Below are 23,075 nucleotides of genomic sequence, written 5' to 3' on the forward strand. Positions count from 1 at the left end.
GCTTTAGAAGTAGTTTCCATTATTTGGTGGTTGAGACTGAACTTGTTAAAAGATCATTTAAATAAAAATTTAGAGGTAAAAAGGACCTTATAGATCAGAGGTTCTTTTATGATATGAAAATCTTATTGCAATCTGATGAAGCCTACGGGTCTCTTCTCAGAAAAATATTTAAATGAATAAAATAAAAAATATATACAGAATTAAAAAATAAACCAACTATATTAAAAGCAGTTATCACTTTTTAAAAATTCAAACACCCAAAGATAAGAATGGTTGATAGACCATGATCATCATCTAATCCTCTTATTTTACCAGTTTGGATACTGAGGCTCAGAGAGCTTATATAATTAAGTGAAAAGTCACACTTTAAGGTATAGAGTATGAATATTATCACTTTCCAAAGAAGTATAATTCCTTATCAAATGTGGAAATTACTCTAGACTTTGAAGGATAGTAATCTATCTTCCTTAAAAGTCAATTAAGCTGGACTGGGGCCTGAAAGGTATCTGCCTCCCTTGGATCAGCTTCTTGTTCACTCAAACTCATGAAATATCCCATTCACATGTATTCCTTCTATGGAGTTGTTTTTTAAGGAACATGTGAGCACATGCATTTCCATTTTGAGATGCTGTGGGCCATGCCTACAGAAACTGAATGCCATCATATTTCTATTGCATATTTTTTCTATATTAGGGCAAATGTAACTGTTTAAAGACTAGATCGAGTTCTTACTTTAATGTGATCCATCACTGTAGAGACATTACAGAACTGGAATCATTTCATTTAATGTATTAATGTTTCTATCATTTCAACATATAAATTCCTAAATTACTTGTAAATTTTTCCCGGCGTTTATGGCCTGAAGTCCTTATTCTCCTGATGGATGTTCTACTTATTGGTTCTTTTAAAAATATTTCTTATTTTTTATTTGTTTAAAGAATTTTAAATAATCATTTCCCGAAAAAAATCATCTTGATATTTTTCAATTCATATTCTCCCTCTCTCCCATAAATCCCCTCTTTCAAGGTGGCAGGAAATATGATATAGTTTGTATATCTATTATCATACAATACATATTTCTATTTTTCATGTTGTAAAAGAAGATACATTAATTAAACTAGATTAAAAATTAATGTGGGAAATAAAATGAAAATTGTGTGAAATTCTTTTTATTGCAACATGAACTCTTGAACAGAGTATTGCTACTAGACCATCATTCTGTTGTATTTATGTAACTATATAAGAGAGTTCGTTGTGACATAGTGGCCAGACCTGGCCTTGAAGCAAAGAAAATCTGAGTTCAAGACCTATGATTAAATCATATTGTTGTGTGACTATGGGTAAGTAATTTATCATTTTAATACTCTGAAATGCTTTCTAAGATTTTAGGTTTCAGAAAAAAGTGTTTACCTGCATTAGTAGAAGGTATGTTTTTTGGAACCGCTGATATCAATAAGATCAAAGTTATCAAGCACTTATCCTTGTTATTTAGCAAGGCATATATTAGTGGCATAACACTGAGTATTCATTAGAGGAATGGTACTGAAATAGCCTCAAAGAATTAATACAGATAAAAATGTGAACCACTTATTCCTTTATTGTTGAAAACTTAAGCCTTTGGCTCTTCTCAGACACAGAAATAAAAAATATATTTTTCTTTTTCTATTACACAAAGAACAAAAATTCACTAAAGTTAAATTAGGCAGAGGCTATTTTTGTTTCTTAAAAAACCTTGCCTCCCCCAAAACATCAAATCAGGCTCTTTTCTTTGAGTAAGATTCTCATGAGTCTAGACACACAAATACTGGGACACATTCTTATAATATCACAGTGCATTCAGAACATGTGACATATATAGTAATTGTGGGACCTCAATATCTTTAAGAAGATAAGATGCCATATATCTCTTTCACTTAACTAGAAAAGACTGTGGTAATAAACAGCTCAGAGAGGAGTCTTAGCATGCTGTGAGCTCTGATATTTACCAGTTCTCTTTCTTGCACAGACACAGGTTTCACATGTTTAATGATTAAAAAAAAGAATCATGGCCTTTATCATCCAAAATGTTATATGTTTGAGCTAATAATGTTTCTTTGGTACAGATTAAATTTTCATGAGAATAGTAGGAAGTTAGACTAGACATTCACCAATTTTGTGTTTTGCAGAAGTATTAGTTAATGCCTAAGGTTTTTTTTTAAATATATATACAAAAAATAAATTACGTTCCAAAATCCTACAAAAGCAAAAAGCTCCTTAAGGTCAAGTAGGGGAAATCTTAGTCTTCTCTTTGCTTTCCTGTGGTTAGTATCTAATTGACTCATAACAGAACACATATAAATTCATTTAATGTTTGATGTTTCCATTACTTCAAAACAGATATTTCCCCTTTATATGTATATTTCTCATGGAATTTATAGATTCCTCCTGCTCTAGATGGATCATCTCTATTAGTTTCTAGGAATAAAGTTTGATTAATTTTTCCCTCTTATTTGCATTAAAGTCAACATATAAAACTTATCTGTAAAAAAGGCCATGGCTTTTTTATTTATAAGAGAAAGAAACAAGAATACTTATGGAAAAATATCTAAATAGAGCATAGAAATCTAATTTTAAGAACTTTTCATGCTATATGCCCTTTAAGTTAAAATTGGAAAAATAATTCACAATAAGTAGTATCATATATATACTTATATATTACCATCTGATAGGGGAGGTGTTTTTTTTCAGATACTTAAAAAAAGTTGTGATTGCTATCTCAGAGCAGTTTTGAGATACAGTTCAGATGGGAGAGAAGAACCTGAAGTTTGGAAGGTGGAAGCTGATTGTAAAAAGGGCAGAAACCAGAAGAAGAAAATGAAAAAAAAAATGAGTGAAAGGATAAATAGAGTTCCTTCACTTAGAACCAGAAGAGTTTGGAATTTACGTGAGAGGAGCTGGGATTCACAGAAAATAAAATAGATAATTTGTTTAGGTAAACTTAAAAGTTTTTTTGCACAAAAATATACCAAACACTGTAATTACAAGAGAAACATGAAACAAGGCAAAAATATTTATATGAAGTTCCTTTAATTTTTGGAAAGAATATGAAAAAATGGGGATATTAATACATGGTAGCTGGATTATGCATCAGTCTATCTTTTTTGTGCTCAAAATATTATTAAATGGTACCTAATATATGACCCAGCAAATATATATACATATATATGTATATATATATGTATATATAATTTAGTAGATCTTTTTTAGTGACAAAAACTAGAAACTATGTAGGTGTTCAATTGCAGAATGGTTGAACATATATTATGTGAATATATTTGAATATTATAAAAAAAATCAAATAGATGGTTTCATATGTGAAGTTTTATAAAATAATGTGGAAGGATATGAATTCAAATAGAACTATTTATATAATTGCAAACACATTGTAAAAACAAACTTTGAGCCATTTAAAAGCTCAGAAAAAGAATAATGATTGAAATGAACCATGCTGGTAGCATGTTTTTTGGCTCTTGCCAGAAAAGTGATAAAAAGTGTGCAGATTGACACATATATGTTTTGGGGCATGGGCAATGTCAGAATTATTTTGCTTAATCCTGCACATTTATTATGAAATTTTGTTTTTTTGTTTGTTTTTGATTTGTGTGTGTATGTATATATGTGTCTGTGTGTCTTTTAATAGGAATGAAAAACCAAGGACAGATAGCATTAATATAAATTAAAGCAGCATAGATATGTTTAGTTCACTTAATATCAATAAAATCAGATTAGAGATTAGAATAAAAATGCTAATGCAGGTTGGGGCCATCTCTATAATTTTCAATCATAGAGATTTGCCTAAAACTTTATGTGCTTGAGTGACTTGTTCATAGTCAAAGACCTAGTATGCACCAGAAGTGAGAGGCAATATTTGTACACAGGTCATTATGGTTCTAATACCACCATACTACTCACTGGGACATTCTGCTTGTCAGTAACAGTTTTTTGTTCATTCATTTTTTCCTCCTTTTTGTTTTTTTTAATTCCAAATTTTATATACTAAACAAAACATGCATTTCTGTATGCAAAGGAAAAAAAATGAAGATAGTACACAAATTAAAATCCCAAATCTCCTAAATGTTTAGCTAATTTTTCTTCATATCTACATAATTAATCTCACTCACAAGTGCCACAGTCCTCCATCCAACCTGCATCAGAGCAGATATAATCGGGGAGACCATAATGCACATATAAATTAAGACTTTAATGTTATACCTTTTCATTTTCTAGAGGTAAATTTCAAAGTTCATTCTTCCAGCATTAATTCTGTGGCTGTGTATAATGTTCTTCTGCTTCTACTCATTTCACTATTCTCATGTTTTCTCCAAAGTTTTTTTTTAATCACTCTGCTCATCATTTTTCATGGCACAGTAGTATTCTATTACAATTACATTTCATGATTTGTCTGTCCATTCCTCAATTGATGGGCATCCTCTCAATTTCCAATTCTTTGCCAACACAAAGGGAACTGCTATAAATAGTTTAAAACATATGCATACTTTTCCTCTTTCCCCGATTTCCTTGGGAAACAGACCTAGCAATGGTATTGCTGAGTCTCAAGGTATATATAGCCTTATAACTCTCTGGGTGTACTTCCAAATTGCTCTCCAAAATTCTTTAATCAGTACAGAGCTCCACCAACACTGTATTAATGTCCCCATTTTTCCACATCCCTTCCAACATTTGTCATTTTGCTCATTTGTCATGGATGTGAGGTGATATTTTAGAGTAATTTGGCTTTGCATTTCTCTAATTAGTCATGATTTAGAGCATTTTTTTCATATACCTAACTATGACTTTGATTTCTACATCTAAAATTACCTGTCATATCTTTTACCCATTTATCAATTGGGGGATAGCTCTTATTCTTATAATGTGTCAATGTTGTCTATATATGTTAGATACTAGACCTCTATCTGAAATAAATACTGTCTATAACCCCCCCCATTTTCTACATTCTTCTAATCTTGACTGTTTAATTCTTTTTATTTTTGTTTGTTTTTTTATCACCAGGAATTTCATTGGAAAACTCAGAAATTTCTATTTAAAATATTTTTTCATGTTTATTTACATTGGAAGACACATAGATTTTATTCAACAAAGTCCATAAGACAGCACATGTATTTGTTGTACATACATAAGAGGCTTGCTTCCCATTGTAGACTCCTTCCTTCAACTTTTGTTTTCTAATGCATACTTTTTAGCTACCTGTTCAGGATTGTGAAGATGTTGTCATGATTAACTAAAATGCCATTTGGCTGTCAGTTATTCACTGGTCTAATTTTCAATCTAGAACTCAGCAGTACTATTATAAACCACATTGCTTTCTATAAGGCAGGTACTTTGTTGTTTTCAGAGACAGTTGGATAGTCAAAAGGCATTCATGAAGCTTACCTGCAGAGGGTCATGGCAGGGAGTTAAGTGGAATAACCAGCAGTGCAAGACATAAGGCAGGAAGCCAAGGTTTCTCTAGCAGGCTACTTCTGGAGCACACATCATTTTAATGGAATGAAAATTAATGTGTTTTTAATTTCACTCATCTCCATCTCCCATGGATATTATTTTCCCAATCTGGGAAGTCAGGAAATATAACTGGAAGCTATGTATTAAAAAAAATTAAACCTTATATCACAGAAGACAGTAGTGTTGTAGTCTGGCTCATATTTTGCTATTGACTAGGAATTTTAATATTCGTGAGAAAACCACATTTTCAGATTGTATTATAACAAGGTGGATACATATTCAAAATGTACTTTTATTATGGCGGGCTTGTGGTTGTGTATGTGAGTGATATGTAAGACAATCTCTATGTGCCAGAGACTAACTGACACAGACATACTCTTTCTTCCCAGTTGCATCACACACATTTAACTTTCTCTTCCCACCCCTCTTTTCCACCTCCTAACCCCATTTTTCCATTTCTGGTTCTTACTTTTGCAATAAATCAATGTTACCACCACTGGTGGAAAGTGTGTGGCAAAGACATACAATACCTGTCGCTCCTCAAATCAGAAAATAATGAACACTTCTGGCTCCTAATCCCAAATATGATGTGTAGCCACTTTTTAGAGTGTAAGATACTTGAGGGAAGCTATTTTTCAAGGAACTAAAAGAGCCCTATTGGGGGAGCCATGTAACCCAATGAACAGAGTGACAGGCTTATAGTTGGGAGGACCTGGATACAAATAGGAACTCAGACACTTCCTAGATGTGTGATCCTGATCAAGTCACTAACCTTGTTTAGCAAACCCTTGCCCATCTGATTATAGTTGTTACTTGGCAGAAAAGAAGAGTTATTTTAAAAAAAGAACTCAACATCTTCACTGATATATTCTACTCTTTTTTCCCCATTTTAGATTCTGAGTCCAGATTATTGTCTGCCTGTAGTGTCTACCCATGACAGATGCATGAATGAACTAATAGGATGGCGTGTCCATTCCACTGAATGTTATGATCTGGCAACATGTTTATTCATCCATTTTATTTTTCTTACAGGGTTTGTTAAGTTACTCTCATTTGAATGGTCATGAATTTCATTAAGGAGCTCTGATATTTAGCATTTTTAAGTGACACAAACCTTGTTCAGCTGGAATTCCAGAAGGGCCTTGCTGATGATGGAAATTCTTGCTCTTTAAACACTGTGTAAGACATCCTCCAGAATAGTGTCCTACATTTTGATGCGCCTTCTGTTGCATATGAACTTAAAGATTATTAGGACTCTGGCACATTGTGTAGTTTCCTCTTTGAAAGATGCAGGCAAGAGAATGCATAAGAATCACAGGCTAGATAGCTCTGTATGGGTTCCAACCTGCAAACTTGAAGGTAATACCTTCATACATCAACTCATAGATTCAATAAAATTCTGAAATATTTCATACAAACAGGGAACTCTGAGTCATGTTTTCAGATAAACAGCTGCTAAATGTCATCAGGATTCCACAAAATAGTCATGTAGATTGATGACTAATTGTGATTAGGAGAAATACTCATTCATCCATGTGATATAGTGAGTTTTCTTAAAGAATCAAGAATTATAGATTGACTATTAAATAAAAACTGACTGAAATTCTATTTTAATGTATGACTACACAATGCCACATAAGGAAGAAAAAGTTATGTGAATAAAAGGATGTAACCATTATTAAAGGGCAGTATATTGCATATAATAAGTGTTGTTTAATTCTCTCATTGACTCCTTGGGGGTTTCATGAGGGAACATGAAAAGGACTAACCATATGACATAATTTGAAAATGAAAGAAAAAAATTAGTAAACATGTGTTTATGTTATTTTAATATCCATTCAAAGGTAATGGCAACATATTTTTGTATCTATATGTTTTCTTACTTTGAAGAAAAAAGATTAAATAACAAAAAAGTCTTAAGAGCTAAAAAACTATTAAAATAAGTTTAAAAATCAAATTTAATACTGATTTTTCTATTAAATAATATTTTAGGATTTCCCTTAAGAAAATATTAATCCACATTTACAGTTCACTTTAGCATATATAAAATATGATAGAGGATGTAAGGAAGATTAAGGAAGAAACTGATCAGAATACTCAAGAATATAAAAAAGTAATAATGCTATCAAGTAACTACAAATTAAATAATATTTATATCAAAAAAACTAAAAATTCATTGTGATTTTGACATCTCTGCCTTTTTCACATGCTGACATTTATTTTGAACATTTTCATTTAAAAAAGAAGTTCCAAATATTTAAATTACGGAAAAATACTGGCTTTTTATAGGAGAAACTGGATAAATCTTGGGACTGTCTTTTTTTGCTTTTGATTAAAAATAAATTCAAAACAAAAATAATCTTGAAGTAGGGACTTTCCAGAAATTAAATTAATTTAGAAGATGCTGTCCTTTCTACTAATATGAGTTGGACAGATACAGTAACAATGGCTAAGCTAGTTTTTAAATCTACATGTTTTTATTTTTTACATTAAAACACCAACATAATTTCCTCCCTCTTTTCTCTCCTTCCATTAAAAAAGATATCATTTGGTAAAAGTTACATTTATATATAAATCTATGTTTTGTTTATCAGTTTTTTCCTCTGGAGGTGGAAATATTCAAGTCATTCTCCAAACAACAATGCTGTAATCACAATATATTTTTTTTAATCTATTAACACTAAAATCTTTGCTTATTTTAATAATAACCAACCATTAATTTATTTCTACTTTTCCACTAAATATTTCTTAAGCTAACATGTATTATTTCTGAAATAAAACATGTTAGCTTAAGAAATATTCTTGATGGCATATGCATTATTTTGTCATATTTCCAAAATATCATGTTATTAATTCATCAAAATGAACATCTCCTTACAGAAGTAGCTATGGAGATATAGTAGAAGCTAGGAAGTGAAAATAAGAAATAACTTTGCTCCAAACTTTTATTTTAAATATCCAGTCTCCCATGAATTTCATGAACAATGTAAACTTTCTAAAACTAGTTATGACTATAAAACTATTTTTATCTTAAAATAAATTAGTCTGTTTTGCTTAAAGAAAAATTGAAAGCCTGTTTTTATCAACAACATAAAAAACCTTTTGTGCTTCAAATATTTTAATATGTTCAATCCAGAGAAGTTAATGAGAAATTGATAGTAGTTTTTATTAATGCCTGAAAAAAACTGAGAAAAATTAAGATGCAAAATTAAAGAAAATAATCACAGATCTTCAATTGCCATCAAAAAATTAGTAAATATTTTTCAGCACCTAATATGAAATTGATCTTGGAGATGCAAAAATAAAATTAAAAAAGAAATAATTTCTGCCATCAAGAAACCCATTGGAAAAGACAACATGTAATATATATATATACACATATATACATACATATCTGTGTGTGAGTATGTGTGCACAATAAGTGTACATACTTCTTTTTTAAGTGTGGAGTAATATAACTATTATAATCAGGAAAAGCTTCATGGAGAAGATATTACTTGTGTAGAGCTTTGTGTGAAACAAGCTGTTCTAAAAGGCAGAATGAGATGAGCTTGTTTTTTTTTTTGTTTTTTTCCTTTTTGGCATAGTGGACAACAAGTGCTAAAGGCCAGAATATGGAACACTGAATAAGTGCCAGAAGGCCAATTAGACTAAACTATAGGTTGTGGGAAAGCAGGGAATATACTGGATGAGGTTGCAAAGGTAAGTTTGAGACCAAGTTATAAAGAGATTTGAAAGCTAAACAGGAGAAATTCTAGCTGATCCCAGAGGAATCAGATGTTCATTAGGGTTTATGGATTATGGGAGTGACATGGTCATACCTATGTGTAAAAAAATCACATTGGCAGTTATATAGAGGATAAATTAGAAGGGAGAGAATCAAGTCAGAGACACCAATTAGAAAGGCATTATAACAGTCTGGGCAAGATAACATTCAGACTTGAACATGTGAGATTTATTCGTGTGAGATGATGATGACAATGGTGGTAATTATAATTTTTTTGTGCCTACTAAGTTTCAGGCTCCATGTTAAGCATTTAAAAATATTATCTCATTTTATCCTCATAAAAAAGTCTGGATAAAAGATACAATCATTATCCACATTTTACAGATGAGGAAAGTGAGGCTTTCCAAGTGAAACTTATGAAAAATCACGTAGTTAGAAAGTGACTGAAGCTGATTTTAAATTCAGATCTTTTAGACTTTCCATTCAATGATCCATCAATATCTATCTACCTGACTCTATTATAGAGAAGGGGATACATTTGAAGTATAACGTATACTATTTGGCAGCTCATTAGATGTATGGTGGGGAAGAGTTTGGAGTCAGTTGTGAGATACCATAAATGAATTAAAGGGTAGTGGTGTCCTTGAAAGGAATATAGAATTTTAGAAAGGTTTTGGATTTGGAGGGAGAAGTGAGGAGCCTATTTTTGGACATGATAAGCTTGGGATTTCTGTGAGAAATCCAGTTGGAAATCCCCAAAAGTCAGTTTGATGTATAAATCCTTGGAAGAGAGACTAGGAGTAAGTATCTATATTTAAGAGTTCCCTACATAGAGACAATAATGGAACCTGTTAAAACCAAGAATATTCTTTCTCAATAGTGACATCTAGTTCTCTAAAATCAAAACTCTCTCCCTCTCTCTGTATATATATATATATATATATATATATATATATATATATATACACACACATACATCCTCTCTATATATATACACATAAATATACACACATAGAAATGTATGTACATACATACATGTACACATATATTATTCATATAAACATACCATATAGAAAATATATACATAAACCACACATACACACAAACCTTGTGTGTTTATGTAAACAAAAATGAGTACATGTTATATATATATATATATATATATATACATATATCTATGTATACATACATACCAACACTCACCCATATTAATGTTTATATACATCTATTACATATTATAAATAATTCAGAGATGTGTGCTTTTAGCAGTTTGTACAGACTTGCAATAGTCATCGATACCTTATTCAGATGGAAGCATGTCTTTCTTCACTTTTTTCCTCAATTAATTTTTTCTAGGGAAAGCAGTATGTATTTTTTATAACATGATGAACATGGAAATATTTATTATATAATATTACAAATAAAATGTATATCTTATTATCTGCCATCTTGGGAAAGGAGAGGAGGTGGAGGAAAGGAGAAACATGGATTAAAATTATTGAAAATTATATCAACATGTAATCCAGCAAAAAAGAAAAAAATCGTTTTGAAATTTTTAAAATAAGCATATGTATTGATTTAATGTTTTGTGGTTTACCTAGAATTAAGAACGTATGGGGAATATGGTAATAATCCATAGGAAATTTAAGTGTGTTGTGTCTATACATATATAAATGTATATATACATGCATTTGTAAAACATGTGCACACTTAAATATAAACATATTATTTTTCCTTGGGTGCATTGCATAGGTGTATTACACAACATACTTTTACATTTACTATGTATTATTTATATTTTGCCCATTATGTTTTTAAATCTAGATAATCCACAAAATAATAAATCAAGTGTATATGCTCACACTGAACACTTTACAAATGATTCTTATGAGCCTGTATGAGCTGATCCCAGCACATCCCTGACTCAAAAAGGAGGAATGCAGAAATCAAAAAAGTAGAACAAGAAAAAATATGCCAACAGGTGTAGGAGATTAAGGACATGTTTATTCAATACAAAATGAAATGGAGCTTTGACAGTTACCTGGCTAATAGAGTATCTCTTCAGTTAGGAGCCCAAAGTCAAGGAATATGCTTTAAATGTATATACAAATATTGAGAGGAAACCATCTCAGTCCCAGGAATTCTAGCTTTAATGAAATGTAAAAAGGAAGATTCACTTTGGCTTTCTTCATTAGTGAAATTAGTCAGATAATTTCCAGATATGATTTCTGTTGTGGCCATGAAGATACATAATACCAACTGACTTCTTGGATAACATCTAAAAATGAAGTATATAGAAAAAGATCATATTGATAATAGGGTGGAAACTCAAGTCATGCAAAGCATTTGAATCTTCATCAGGTAATGTGATAGCATTTTTCCCTTTCATGATCTAGCTTTAGCCATTGAAACTAGTTAGCAGTCTGTTCATGTTGTATTTTTATATTGAATTATACTTGGAAAATTTGTGGAACACAAAGTCATTAAAAAAACCCTTCATTTTTTATAGGGGAGGGAGGCTAAATAAAAAACAAATGAGATTTAAGGGCAATAAAGGAAAATGTATATCCAAGACATAAATGGACATTTTATGTCTACCTTGAACATTTGTTGAGCATGACAAGGTGTTCATCTGATGAAAATAGCAATGAGTGAATTCTTTACTTTCAAGATTTAATTAAAGGAGAGGTGTTGCAAGAAGATGGAAGCCTATCCAGGTTTTTGGATGACAGATCTATATGAATACAGTAGTCAGTGTGAGAAATGCTAAGAGAGATTAAAAAAATTAATATATAGTCATGGGACATCATTAAAATTTGGATAAATTTCCACATGTCTGAAAAAGGTTGGATATAATTTTGGTATCAGTTGATCTCTTAATATCTTCTCCTTCACCTCTGAATTTATTAAATTATATTTGCCACAGAACTTTTGGTTTAAAGCAATTATTTAACTACTTTGGTAAGTATTTAATCATTAGCATTTGGTTCTTGCTGAAGGGATTTTTGTCTTGTTTCATCATTCTACTGAAAATTAAGTAGGGAAAAAAGATGAGTGTCATTAAATTGGATTTTCTAACAATCAACAAATTAAACTACTTTTAACATATATTGTATAAGTGTTTGAATATTTGTAAAAACCTCAACTTTTTCCCATCTTATTTTTAGATGAGAATATAAAAAATGATGAGATACAAATATTTGTTTTTCTTTACCAAAACTAAAATTTTAGATTAAGTCTGAATCTTTATCATAGAATTTATATGTTGGAAGTGCAAATAGTCCAAATTCTATATTTTTCAGATGGGTAAATTGAGGTGTAGGGAAGTGATATAATTTGCAAAAAAAACTACACAGGAATAAAGACCCTAGGTCAAGATTTAAAACAGTTTCTTCTATTATGAACCTTTTGTACTTGTCAATAAGTGCATGAAGACAACTGAAATTGGTTTCCTGTGTGTGAACTATATATTTTGCAAAATTTTAACATCCTTCTAAATAGAGTTTTATTTACTTTTCTTTAATACAATAGTCTGAGAAAGAGATGAACATTTTAAAGCAAAAATAGCTTTAGAAATTATGTGGAAACCAATTTCAACTTATGAATTCATTATTTTTGGCATTTTCTACTGAAGACCTTAGATTACATGTCTTTAGACATCTTCCTTTTGTGTGGTAGTTCCTTTTGAGGAAGCTTAACAATGTAAAGAAAGCTAGCCTCAGAGTAAGAAAGATCTTTCTATGAATCCAGAGGCAGCTTGGTGGCACAGTAGATGTAATTCATGGCATGGAGTCAAGACAGCTTTCATCTCAATCCAACCTCAGTCACTACTTGATCCTAAACAAATCACTTAAGTGCCATTTACCTTAGTTTCATCATCTGTAAAAACTGGAATAATTTAGTACCTAACTCACCAAGTTATGATGAGGACCTAGCAAGATATTTGTTAAGAACTAAATACAACATAGTATATGTTACATAAATTTATTATTATTATTATTATTATTATTATTAGATCCTGGGTGAGACATTTAGTCTTTAAATGCCCCCATGCAACTCTCTAAGCCTATAAGAAACAGAATTCAAGCTGACTTTCCTTGGTAGAGGAAGCTCCTTCCATGTATCTGCTTAACAAGGACATATGTGAATGGTATACACATATATGCTTGCATTAAATATTATCTATATTGTATGTGATATGTTTATATATTATATACATAGTCATGTAAACACAAGTTCATATATACATATATTTCTATCCTTCAAGCTTTGTACATTATATATTATTATAGAAATAAGTTGAGATGAGCTACTTTATTTCATGCAATGTATATTGGAGAAATTATTTAAAACTTCCTTCATTCATCAGATTGTAGATCATATTTGATCACAATGAGGAAGACCATATAACTTTTAGACAACAGGGAGTATATTTTCTGGGAATGGGAAGTATTTAAAAGTTCCTTTTGGCTTCTATTTCAAAATATAAACTTTCCCACAAATTTTGCTGTGGTCATTCCTAGGCCTTGGCCATCTGGTCTCAGGATCTGTCAAAAAATTGTACTTTCTTTTATTACTATTCTGAACTTAAGAAACACCAAGTTCAAAGAGAATTTCAATATTCATTGTGGAATAAAGAAGAGGATTATACCTGAAACTATGAATCTTTATTATGTATTTCTTGCTTTACTCTAAAATATATAATAAAATCAATATGTTTCAATGCTATCTGGTATGTCTATGATTCTTTTTGGCCTTTTTTTTTCTCTGTGCTAGAAACCAAACAATATGAAGTTTCATCTATGTCCTTTAATGCTATTTGTTTTTAAGCCTATCGATCCTCATTTCCCTTCTCTTCACTAAAGGGAATAAAAGACCAAAATATGTCTAAGAAAATTAAACAAAACATATTTCTACTTTATTTATGACTCAAATTGTATCATTAGCTTTATTGAATTTGTCATTCTTTTTAAAGAATTTGGTAGCATATTTCAACATTAATCCTCTGGCATCATATTTGGTCATTGCATTTAATGAGTGTTCTGAGTCCTTAAAAGTTGTTTTTCTTTGCATAGTTTGTTTATGTTGATTGCAAAAAATATTTTTTGCATTCTGCTCATTTTCTCATCAGTTCATACAAATCTTGAGGGTCATCTTGAAAATTTTCTTTTTTTTTTGAAACCCTTTTCTTCCATCTTGGAATCAACACTAGGCAATAGGGGTTAAATGACTTGCCCAGGGTCACACAGCTGGGAAGTATCTGAGGCCAGATCTGAATCTAGGACCTCCCATCTCTAGGCCTGGCTCTCAATACACTGAGCTACCCAGCTGCCCCCTTGAAAATTTTCTTAATTTTATTCCGTATCACTTATGGCCATATCCTGTCATATTCATATATTACAAATTGTTCTGCTTCCCTAACAGATATGAATGTCCTTTCATGTTTCTGTTAAAAAAAAAACAATGTTCTTTTTCTGTTGATTAGCAAATGCCTAGTAAAATTAACCACTTAAATATTCAGGAATGACTGAGAATGTGGACACTGAAAACCGAAGCAGTACTACTGCCATGAAAACCTTGATTAGAAGACAATAAAGGACTTTCACAATATGACAAAGATGGAAATATGTATTATGTGAAAATATATGTACAACCTATATCATATAACCTATCTTCTTGGAAAGAGAAAAGAGTGGGAAAGAGAGAGAGAACATGGATTGCAAAATATCAAAATATAAATAATAAAAATTGTGTTGACATGTAATCTGGAAAAAAATTAAATCTCTGTTTAAAAAAGTAAATTAAATTACACTCCATCTAAAAAAAGAAAGTAAAGAAGTTGATATGGATATGAAAAGTTGGTTTTTGTTTTGTTTTGTTTTTACTTTTTCTTTTTCTGTAATTACTGAGACCTCCAAAACTTTGGTAAATGAATGTTATTTTTACTTAATCATATTCAGCAAACTCTATATTCTGTTTACATAATGAAAAAAATGAAAATGAAGCAACTAAAATAGAAAAATCTAATAGATGCCTTCTCTTATTTCATTGTCTGAGCTGTATCAAGAAATTGCTAAGGCAATAAATGATGTAAAATTTGGTCAGTAAGTCCCAAAAAACCTGTTAACCTCGAAAATGATTCATTCTTTTGTTAGAGACTTGAATGGCCTATTTTTTTTTCATGCTACATCCATTACTTAATTATATTTTCATATTGAGTATGAATTATTTGCTTTCTTCTTTACACATTATTCCAGATGATATTCTGGAAGACCATGAAGAAATTCTAGTCCTTTCAAGCCACAGTGGTACATTAGGTCCATATTTAGTAAATTACAAATGTTACTGATTAATTTTTTACTCATCAAGCTGTTCTCTACTCGGTTCTATAAAGCAAGTGGGCACCTCTGAATTCTCTTCTCTCATGATGTGTCTTCATAGCTACTGAGACCAACAACTGTGATTCTTCATATGTTTTCCAAACTTGCTTTAGTTATATTCCCTAGAAGTCCCAACATAACTGACTTCCATTGGATAGTTTTTATAGTGAATGTAACTAGTTAAATCTAATTTAATTTCTAAGTCACAAGGAAGTCATATATATCATTAAAAATAAAATCTCAATGAACTACAGTATACTTTTTGTTAAATCATTGTTATTTTACGGTGAGAAAGAGAGCGAGACCAAGACCTGTAAAAACATGAACATGGGAAACTTCCACTGAGGAAACTCCCTCCTCCCAAACAGATCTGCATCAGCCATAAAACTCAGTAGTCTTAGGATGTTGCCTAGAGATTAAGTAAATCTCCCATGGCCACAAAGCTAGTCTGCATCAGAAGCAGGTTTACATATGAGCCTTCCTGAACCCCCAACCAATTGCCTGCCTGTCATTGTATTTAATTCTTGCATATTTCTTTTATAATAGTTTAAGGAATTGCAAAGCATTTTTAAAATATATTAAAAGATCATACAAAGCTTCTGGTGTGTATTAAAATGCAAAGTTTTCAATTTTCCTGGAAGATACAAAGCACTATATATATGGTATTTATTTCGTTTAGATTCACATTTACCTCAATTGCCCTCCTGAAAGATCCTCAACAACAACAAAAATTTATGTCAAAATTGGTCCTTAGGAAGTGGAAAGTGAACTTTGTGCTTATGTTTTTTTTCTTTCTCTCCCTTCTACTCCTCTCCCCTCCCAAGAAGGCAGGTTATACTATCTAGACTACCCATATATTATATCATATAATATTTCCACGTTTGTCATATTGTGAAAGACCTTTACTGGCTTCTACACAAGTTTGTGAGTTAATATCTCCCCTCTTCATTGTGAATACTCAGAAGCAAAAGAGACATAGCAGAACTGTCTCGTTAATTCCAAAACTATGTTGCCTGTGATAGGAAGTCAGCTTGTTTAAGTGGGTACCAATGTGGAATTGTTGTTATTTAGGAGAAAAAAATATATTTATGTATTGTCGGCAGTTTTCCCTTAAACAGAAACACTTTAGTTGTCTTCACCCACCCTTGGTTATTTAAATTATTTTTTAATGTGGCAAAGGCCTTGGAATTAATCAGTCCCATCTGCATGCACAAAAGACATGACACAGGGAACAAAAAACGTCTGAGGACAAAACTATGCTTCCTTTCACAGGCAATAGGGGAAATTAATGTCATCACTAGGTTGAAGACATAAAGAGATTCAAAATTAAAAATCCTTTGAAAGCTTCCAACAAGATTCCTATAATCAGCTGAAAGATAAGTAATGATCAAAGCCCTTTAAAATAGTATTGTTCACTCCATTAGAACTGTTTAAATGTACCCTACTATTCACCAGAAATTATACAAGATTACTGCAGAAACTCTGCTATTGTTCCAGTAAGGCGCCCAGATGTTTTAAGGATGGCTTTCCCCTACTAACGTGAGGTTAAAAGTCAGAATTAAAAAAAAAACAGCTGCAGTTATGAACTTTAATTACTAAGAACATCCCACATCATAGGTGCTCAATTGCCCTGACAATTGCTTTATACTGACGCTTGCGTGGGGATTGGATTTGAGGGGCTAGAAGATGGGTATCAGGCAGGGAATAGAAGAGAAGAGAATAAAAACATCCACAGCTAATCACATTTCTGCATGGCCTCAGATTTAGAATGATTCCTCACTAGATGGCATGCTATTGGTTAGCTAGGCTATTATGTCTTTTCTCTGACTGAAGATTTCTTTTGCATTTAATAAATGTCATCTCAGCTCCACTCTGCTCAGTGCCTTGAGATAAGCACAGTCCTGCACACTTCATTCCACTGCTGTTGGAAGACATTGCCCCAGGGATGTTACCCACAGCAGTGTCAGGTTAGGATCTGAGAACATTCCTAAGCAGGAGTCCAGAATAATGAAGGTTTGACAGCTTTACTAAATCTTTTAGATTTATTATCTGATGCACTGTGTGCTTTTCATAACAATATTGTTATTGCTTTGGTCGATAACAACTTGAAGTGGCCACCTTCTGTCTGCTACTTTAAACATTTTGAGGTAACCGATGTGACATTGTTTATTATCATTAGATGAAGATAGAGAACGTTAGCAGTCCTTTTGCGATTGCCTATTGCAAACAGTTTGGAAGGAATTCAAATTTTGATTTCATATCCTAGGCAATATCTAATTACATGTCACAGGAAAATATTAGTCTTAACAACCGAATACAGAAAAATAGGGAGATGCTATAATTCTAACTGTAGTTGAGAAATTTCCTGAAGTTACGTAAAGAGTCAATGTTAAGTTGGAATAGATTCATTCTTGCATATATTCATGAAGTAAACAGTCATTAATTAAGAACATATTTATATGTCAAACTCTACAAGACATTGAATATAATGATGAAGGGATGGAAGAAGGAAGGAAGGAAGGACAGGAGAGGAGGGAAGAGGGATGAAGGAAAGAGAGAAAGAAGGAAGGGAGACTAGAATGAGGGAGTCAGCTCTTGCCCCAAAGGAGCTTACATTCTGCTGGTGTCTAAATGACTGCTTTATTCTTTAGTAAATAAAATATAGAGATTGATTCTGTGATGGATGAAAGAGAAATGAGAAACATTTTTCAATATCTTCTATGTTATAAATGATTATTTTAATTATCATTGTGATTTTCATTGCTACCTATATATTTGATCAAAATCAATTAGTTCTAGCCATGAATAACTCATCTTATTTTAGTCAGAAATTTATGGAGTTAATTAACTTCAGAAGCAAATAGGAGTACATAATTTGATATTTAGTACATCTTAATCATTGAGTTATATTCAGTCATCTACTACTTTTTGAGAAGGACAAGGATACCTTGAAAAAAGGAGTATATTTTTTCTCCTAAAAATTCTCATGAAAATCACAGTCATTTGGAATGTCAAGGAGGAGAGACACAAATACTTACCTAAGAGGCCAACTGGGGATCATACTGTCAGTGACCATTGCTATCACTTCTCATTGCACTTTTCAAATGCAACTCCTGATAACCTATCCACCTAAATGTGGGGAAGTCTGTACATCACAGCTATTCAGACAACTATTGAAGACTATAGAAAGATTTTCCCTTAGGCCATGGGATAGTGGTAAGGATGCCTCATCGAAAAAAAAAATAAAAAATTGTATATATATATATATATATATATATATATATATATATATATATATATATATATATATATATATACCTTCCTGCTTGTATTCTTAACCAAAATTTTTGAAGCTTGTTTTTGTTCCAATTTCCATGGTGCTAGCCTTTATAAGTCAAGGGAAATTCCTCACCATGAGCTCTCTATTTCAATAAATATCATACTTTCAGTCCAGAAAACAAGCAAACAATAAAGTGGAATAGAAAATGAATGTTTGAAATCCAGATAGAGAAGCACTAACACATTATGTATGTTGTGCACATATGCATTTTTGTTTTGTTTTACACATATTTTTCTTTTATTCTTCCCTCTCCTTGTCCCGTATTGAATATGTGATTACATTAATATAGAAAACTACTGATGAGGAAACCTCCCACTACCACCACCAGTTCCAGGTGCCAGTTGGCACCAATGAAATTGAATTAAAATTCAGCCCTAAAGTTTTTAAATATGAATGGAAAGAAGTGTAGAAATACATGTGGAGGAGGTTTCCTCCTGGTCTGGCCTCTGATCAGTTTTGGGCCACAAATATGTGGTGAAGTTGAATGTTATTTATTAATACTTTGATTAATAGAATCTTAAAAAGAAAACAGTTCCTTTCATATGCTTTGCTTTTTCAATGTACCCTTCAAGAAACAGAAGTTATTTTTGACTCTTCACACTACTAAACATGCTAACCATATTACTCAATATAGAAGTTATTAATGTAGGTGAATGGTCTGAGAATTGTGGAAGCATCTAATCAAATGTTTTTTCTCATACTGACGTGAAATTTATTCCAGGAAAATGCTCCTAAAAGTAAAACTGATTTTGGAACTTAACATTTTAAAATAAAGTGGATAGGAAATTCTGAAGATTAATCAGTGGTGACTTTATTTTTTTTCCCTTCTCTGGCCATGTCATAAAATCCAAAGTCTTGCTGTTTGATGTTATATGAACAATTAACAAAAAAAGTGTTCAGTTACTTGCTGTTTTGCCTCCACAAGATATACTTTTAGAAATATATGGAAAATGAAAATTCTAAAATTTCTTCTCTTCATTAAACTGCTAAAAAATTTTATCTATCCATCCATCTATTGATCTATCTATCTATCTATCGATCTATTGATCAATCTCTATTTGTGTTAAAAGGGTAAAAAGCTTGTGTTGCAAAGCTACTTAAAGCATGCCCTATGAAAATACATACTATGGTAGTTTCCTCACTGTATTTTTTACTTACCGATATCAAACTTGTCTCTTGCATAAGCTCAAGGGCAGCTTAACAAGCACAATAGGCTAATGGGCCAGACCTATCTTTGGTAGTTCTTGCTTGAAAATTAGTTGTCAACATGAATTTATTTTAATGAGGACCATGTCAAACTGCCCTTTCTCACCTTCATGGGAAAGTGGTATCTGCACATATCAAATAGCAGTTTTAAAAGAGAGATAAAATGTTCAAATCATAGTGAAAACATTGATTTTATAGCTCTTTATACTAAAGACTGAATCCTCTGCACATGCCCTTCAAAAAAAAGGAGAAATGACAGCTTGATCATTGATGAGATCACAGTCTTGATTCCTTGAGTACCATTCTAACCACACCCAGATTCATCAAACTGTGTCCTCTACCTTACGCCTCTCTCCATTTTTTTTTTTACTCAATTTTCTAAGGAACAAGAAACATCTGTCTTTTTCAGTCTCTTCACAGCATCCAACCACATGGACAGATGTTTCCCAAACCACGTTGTCTGCGAACATTTAAAGGAATACAGTATTTGCATAAACACTGGGAATTCCAGGCTTAGTGCTTTCCATACTGTTTTAATTTTTAAAATCAACATTTTTTTGTTCTGTACCCATCATTTTGTTTTACTCCTCATAAAGCAGACATTGTGTGCACACATCTGTTAAATCTGGGCTGCATTTATTACAGTTCTGTTCTTCCAGAAACAGGAAGGATTAATTACCACAGACTGGCTCTAGAAGCACCCCCGTGTTTCTTAACACACAAAATTAATTCAGAGTTGACAAAACTCTTTCAGACACAACCTGCTTCCTGCTGATGGCGCTTTATTAGCATATTCTTCCCAGAAAAAAATGCCTCATAGACCCTTTTTACCTCTCCTCTGAGTTCAATTTGTAAAGCACTGAGTGACAGGCAGCAAAATGGCTTGAATATATCTAAGGCAAGTTGCCAAAATCCTCCCGATAGAAGCACTTTGGAGCCTTTGTTCTGAGTACATTAAAGTCACAGAAGGTCCATGTACTGTAGACAGTACAGGGCAGGCAGGATGTTCACAGTAAGACAAAACAGCAGGTGATAAATGACATTAAATAACAGTGAGAATTTACCAGAGACTAAATTAACTACTGGAGTGAAATGTTCTCAGCTCTAAGGCTATATTAACAGTGAATTTATAATTAGGCGATTATCATTCTTTTTAGTGTTTGAGGAAGTCTATATGTAAGAATGATGAAGACAGCTCTATTTGACTCCAGAGACACACGGCTGGAAGTGGTTCTAAAAACGTTAGAGAATGATTCTTCTTTCAGGCCTTATAAAGTCATTTATAAAAATAAGTGCTTGGAAGTGAATTAGATTGTCAGATATCTTACACACAAAGATTATTAATAATTAGGACAGCAGAGAGTCGACTTCTAGAGGAACAACGCCTCACAAATAAACTCATGTAGCTCTTCTTGAAAATAATCAGAAATAGAAGAGTATCCAAAAAACTTTAGGAAGTTGTCTTTCCTATACTCCATTGCAATGAGTAGCCCTAAATGTTCACCATTCTTCCAATTTGGAAAGGATCTCTTTATTAGCCTTGTCAAATTACAGCATAACACATTTGTTTTTTTGCTTATTTCTTGTCTTTGGGGTAAACTAAACTTTTCACTCTAGATCTGGCAAGGATATATGAAATGCAATATAATCATTTGAAAAATGTGTCAAATTAATAGAATGAACTGTCAGATTTTTCTTGGACTGGTCACCCAGTATTTACTACTTTACACTATCTAGTTCACCTTGGCTCTGACAAAAAGAAGGAAAAAATCATGTGTAAATCTGATTCCTACAGTATCAATGTTTATCTCAGATGAATAGTTATCATTGAAGAAATGTTTCTGTAGTTTTCAGTGAGTTCACAAAAAGTGACATAACTTGGAATTTTTTGCACTCAGGACAAATTAAGATTAGGAAAGGAGAATGCAAAATCTAGACTGGTCTTTTAAGTGTGGTCACTTTTGGAAAAATAATGGCATATTCAGTAGAGAATGACTGAGTTCCCAAAGGCTGAATAATGTCTTCTCACTGCTAATTCTGCAAACCCTATGATAGTGTAGAAATTGCGTTAAAAGAATTGAGGAATGTAAGCCCCAGTAGGTATTCACGATCTGCAGAATTAATACTACCTGGAGTGGAACCAGCAGAAAACTGTGAGGCACAGAGCTGTTAGGCTGAATGATTACAAGTAGGAAAAGTGTCTTCGAGTTTTTTTTAAATCTTTAGATAAAGTCCCAGTCAACACAGCCCAGGTAATCTCAATCCAACAAAATTTCTTCCTAAAAAAGGAGAGTCTTTTCACATGGTGATAGGAAGTGTATGTAGAAGTTTTTTAAAAAAAATTGCAACTGTACGATGTTGTGTATTCACTAGATAGGTTTTCCTTTTAAAGCTTGTGAACAGTGTTTTTGGCAAACAACACTGAATGTCTAGACACATTATAGTGCTTGGTTACAATTGCATTTCCACAGTAAACCTGTATCCATTCATTCATAACTTTCTTAAAAATTTTCCTTTTTGGACTCAAACTCTCTGGGCTTGGTCTTAGACCAAAGGTGAATATTTGGAAAGTTTCTGCTAAATCCATTTCAGCTGATATTGACTTAAATGGCTCAAAAATAATTTTTCCATATGCCCCACAAGAATTATTACCAAAAAGTAACCCATAAGAGTTGGAATTTTACAATATAAAACTTTACATATGACTAGCCCTCTGAGAAAGAAGCTCAAAAGTTGGAATAAAATATGTGAATATAACCCAATTTTTCCTTACATCTATACACACATACATACATGCATATATGCATATATATATTCTTTCCCAACTAAAGCACAAACATATGTGCACACAATTTCATTCTTTGCATTTCTTTGGTTTCTTTGCTGTCTGTGTTGCCCTAAGGTTGTTTAAAATAGTAACTTT

Source organism: Monodelphis domestica, chromosome 8, assembly GCF_027887165.1.
Source record: "Monodelphis domestica isolate mMonDom1 chromosome 8, mMonDom1.pri, whole genome shotgun sequence".
NCBI lineage: Eukaryota > Metazoa > Chordata > Mammalia > Didelphimorphia > Didelphidae > Monodelphis > Monodelphis domestica.